The sequence below is a fragment of the Xenopus laevis genome, chromosome 1L, assembly GCF_017654675.1.
Source record: "Xenopus laevis strain J_2021 chromosome 1L, Xenopus_laevis_v10.1, whole genome shotgun sequence".
Taxonomy (NCBI): Eukaryota; Metazoa; Chordata; class Amphibia; order Anura; family Pipidae; genus Xenopus; species Xenopus laevis.
Window position 1 is genome coordinate 232,465,770 of NC_054371.1, and position 5,156 is coordinate 232,470,925.

Sequence of the window (5,156 nt, forward strand, 5' to 3'; positions counted from 1 at the left end):
TGAGATTAGGGGTGAACACAAGTGTTTTTTTCAGGGCCCAACATGGTGGAAGGGAAGAATGAGAGGGGAGAACCAGAGGAGATAATAGAGAGGGAGATCTGATAACCCCCAAAAAGTCAGATTAGGAGAGAATTAGAAAAAGAGGCAGAAATCTTTATTCTTTCCAATGTGAAACTAAATTAAACTCATATAAAGTTATTGGGTAAGGGTTTAAATGATGCCTTTATAACCAGAATCAATATGTTTCATCTTTTTAAAGATCTACATAAATATTCCATATAATTACCCATAACCTCTGTAATAAACCAGTATAATACTATATAAGAGCTACCTCCCCCCACACGCTGCCCACTCATGACCAATTATTCTCAGATTTGGTTGTAGATGTTGAAGATGACTCCATTGTAGCACAGCTCTCAGTTCATTGGCCGTTATGCATGTAATTGGGTAACAGCACCCCCAGTTTCCCTGGCAGCCCCACTGACTGCACCCACTAATCCTGTGCAAAAAGAAATCCGTTAGGGAATGTCCCAGAGATCTATAAATCTTCATTTAGGCTGCAGGGAGACAGGGATCCCCAACTAGCAACTTAACTCAACCTCATTTTCATGAATAATCAGTTCCCCTCAACTGCCCTACACAAACCATTCACTAAAGTGGCACAAGACCAGGAGTGAGTACAGTGCCCTGGGCTCCTGTGTTAAACTTGCACAATGATCACCTACCTGCTCACTTTTTATTCACCTACCTTCCCCCAACCCTACAAGGTAAGTGACTGACTGTACATGCCAACTCGAATTGCAAGTTCCCATCTCCTCCAACCCCAATCATTGTCTGTCTCTACCTACCTACCTACCTACCCACTGTCTTGCTAGGGAATTCCAGCTTCATGGTAAAGATCCCCTTCCTATGCTCCCGGTGAAATCTCACCAATAACTCATTCCCCCTCTGTTGCAAGGGAATTTTGATCTGATGAATTTGGTACTTACATTGTGTATTTTGAGTAGTTATATCAGAAGAGTAACCAGCATTTCAAGCCTCTCATTATAAGACAGTTGGCCCATTGTGTCATTACCTGTCTCTGAACATTTGTTTGGTGTTTCTATATCTTTCTGTAGGTAGGTGCCCAAAACTATAGCTCACACTCAGCATATATACTCTTCTCTATTTATCTCACAGATGACCCAGCCATGTTCTCAAGATTGTATTTTGTCACAGCAGTTTTGGAGGTGCCTCTGGTGGAAAACAGACAAAGTTTGACCTTGTCCTGCAACAGTTGAATTGCTGTACTGGAGTCACAGTGAAAGTGCCAGGCACCAATTCTCTCAGTTCTACTCACTGAGCCCGGGTCAGATAGCCAACCTCACCATTCCCACCAATGTCATGCATGTGGGCAGCTCACTTTTGTCCAATTGTTTTGTAGAGGTGTCTTCTAATAAGAGCATCATTGTCATCTCCCAAGTCTGGCCACCCAATGGGGTTGACTCTTCTTACGTGTTTCCTACTAAGTACCTCGACTTAAACTAATACATCTTCACTCCTGTCTTTGATCTGCCTGGATATGCCCAGTTTGCCATTGTCAACCAATACTCTACAACAACTGTTAGTGTCACTATTGAAGGTGTTGTCATTGAGTTCAGTGGACAATCCTGGTCTCCTGAGAGCATCATAACCTTCAAACTTGGCCCATACCAAGCTGCACAGTTCCAGCTAAGGGGTAACCTCTATGGCACATCAGTTCAGGCAAATAATAGGGTTGCAGTGCTAAGTGGGTACCAAATCAGCCAAACAAGCCTCAGGTACTGTTATATGTGCAACTGCTGCCCCAGTCTGGCTGAGGTAAATCTTTCTTGTCCCCTCACCCTGTCCCACAAAGGGATGATACGATGCAGCTAATTGCTGCTGAGATAACTGTGTATAATGATGACGGGAAGAATAAATATACAGTGCAGATGGGGTACATCTTAAACCTACTAGTCAACCCATCTTCCCTCCAGATTGTGGCTAATGGGGCTGTGATGGTCCTTTATGTTAGTCCTGGGAGAACCATTTCAGGAGACCCCACACTCAAGCCTTATTTGGCCACTGTGATTTCCATTGAAAGGATTGAGACACTGCAGGTCATTCATGCCCCATCCACCCTCTCCACCCATGTCCTTGTGATCACCAAATGGGACAAGTATAAAGCCGTAATGTTCGATGGAAGCTCCTTCCCAGCTTATATGAAATGGAATAATGTCTCATCACGTGAAGACAATTATAGTTGAGTGGAAGTGGCACTTAGTGTCATTTTGTTTGTCAGGTATCGGAGGAAAAGGTTTGGGCAAGAACCTACAGCTTTAGTGGTAAGTCCAAGATCCACCAGTAACTGCAAATTCATCCTAGAATACTTTTGAGGGAACAGCACAGCTACTCTTCCTTGAATGGATCAAGGTCATGGCCTCAACCCAGTGGAAGTTAGCAGTATATATTAAACACCCTAGCATCTCACCCTGTGATTGTTCAGCACAACTTTTCTCTCCTGTAATTGATCATCAGATCCCAAAAAAATCCTTTCACTAATGGCTGAGCATAGTTCCTCTCCCCTAGTGAGTAGCACACGTTTCTTATACAACACCAGTTCCTGGCAGACAGGGGGAAGATGCATTTCTAGAGGAACAGACACTTGTTCTATTTGTTCCCTGTAGGCAGTGCAGAGCCATCTGTTCCTGTTGTTGGAAAGAACTTCTCTGTCTTTGGACCCAATTCCTGCTGGAACACTGGATACCAGTTGGGGGGGGGGCTGCTCATCCAACCTCAACCCCAAATCCACCACTGGATCCAACATCAATTCTACATGATGACTCTACAGGTAGGAGAAGGTCACTAAGCAGAACTCAGAGAGTAGAATCCTCAGACTGGGTCACATATACTCGGGATCACATTGAGGCTGGTGGGTGAAATACTCAGAAACCAGTGAAATTAACTGAAGAAATACCTAGCAAACTGCCTAAATAAGTTAGTGAAAATAAAGGCCATATGAAATACATATACTGTATGATGCTCTCTGCCCCATCATTCCATTCCCTCAGCTGCTGTCCTCTCTCCTCTCTCTTCATTGACTCCTCCACCCTTTTGCCTTTTTTTTCCTCCATTCCCAGTCCCCCAGCAGCAACGAACCACACATGGGCTCAATGACTGAACACAAATAGGAGACTCAACAGAAATCATGATAAAAGATTGAGTCCAGCAAGATTAGAGGAGAAGGACAAAAAGAAGTAGAAAGCACCTGTTTTCACAGACTGCCTTGTTAGAAAGTGAAAAAATATAGTTGGTTCAGTATTAATCCAGAGACTTGTCCAACTGGCCTCTTGGCGGTTAATCAGGATTTAGAGCAGGATCTTCTTGCAAAGTTCTGAACTTGCTGAACTATTTCTCCCTCCATTAAGTCTCTGGAGTGCAGAGAAGTGGCAGCACTGTCCTAGTCCGTTCCCTGTCGGCTGAGTGTTTGGTGCAGGTGCTCAGTGATGTGGAAGCCTCATTACTGTGATCATTACTAATTGATGCATTTCCCTAGGCTCTTATCTAGCTGGTAATATTTGCATAGAAATACAATGATGTCAGTGCCCCTTTTCTGTACTCATTGGGTTACAACCGCAGATTCCATACACTCAGTAACTCCCACAGTGATTGGCTATTCACAATTAGTGGTGTATTTATTTCGGGACCCTGCAATTGTGCATGTGGAGTGGGGGCTGAAGCTTCTGGGGGCCCATGAGAGGGTGTTGACCTACAATTTTGCATGTGTTGCAGGTTTCCCATGATTTTGTCCAAATAATTTTTTGTGGGGGGCATGGGCTCCCCAAGTTACACCTTTACTGCCAGCAGTGCATGGGTTAGACCCCAGGGTCCCTTACACTCAGTAGGGGTGACTTATAAATTGCAGGGTGGCTAGTGCACAAAGGGTTACTGGTTGCCCTATGGCACAATGCCCAGCCAGACTCTAGATGCAAGCGCTCTTTGAATATGCACAAGGGACCTGCTTTTGCACCCCCTTACTGCTCTTGTACTTGTGTCTGGAGAACCTGTAACTGATCCCCACCATTTGGGCAAAATATCTTTGGGAACCTGGTGAAATTTCTGTTCAGCTCCTCACCTCCCAGCCTCTCTTTCACATGGGGTGTTTACCTAATGGCACCCAATACTGTTAACAAAAGAAATATAATGCAGCAGGGCTCTTGAACCCCAGAAAGCTCAGTGTGGTGGCAGCACAGCTCAGATGCTGGGAGGCTTTACATTATTGCAATGGAAATGGCACTTTGGATTGGCCTATGCAGGCAGTGAGTCTGGGGGAGCCTCTATTGGACAGACGAGACCCCTGTGAACTACACAAACTAGGGGGGAAGGGCAGCCTAGTGACCCCACCTTCAAGTTGTCTGTACTGGGGGTGCTGCAGCCTAAAACTGAGCTTTATCTGTAACTGAACCCATCAAGGTATTTTCCCAACCTCGCCGGCACCATATACTGCCACCTACTGGCCTGGGGGAGGGGGAGAAATGGCCGTATCACTGATACAAGTGATTCTAATGGTAATTAAGAGTATTTGCACCTGTGAGAGAAGTGCCCTGAGTTGGGAAAGTCTGAGGCTGCAGGACACACTGTGAGCCAATAAAGCACATTATTCCCTCATCCACCTGCTCTGTATAATTGTTTGTTCCTTATTACAAGGTACAGTTGATCCCATTGCTCCCCCTGTAAGCGTACAACTACACGGATGATTTCCCCGCGATTGTGCCGGATCCGATGAGGAGCGCCAAAATGCAGGTGTCAAGTTGGATGCGACGGAAAACAAGGTAAGCAACGTCGGATGGTGTTGCAGAGTTCGTCCGGCACGACACAGACAGTCGTGTCACATCAGATGAACTCTGCAACACCATCCGACGTTGCTTACCTTGTTTTCCGTCGCATCCAACTTGACACCTGCATTTTGGCGCTCCTCATCGGATCCGGCACAATCGCGGGGAAATCATCCGTGTAGTTGTACCTTAAGGCTTAGACTGACAACTCTATCCATTTTCTACTTACTGGCTCTTACACACAGTCTCACTCAAGTGCACTCACTCACACAGATGCCTCACTCACACAGATACACACAAGGGGGAAGCGAGTGTGTATAG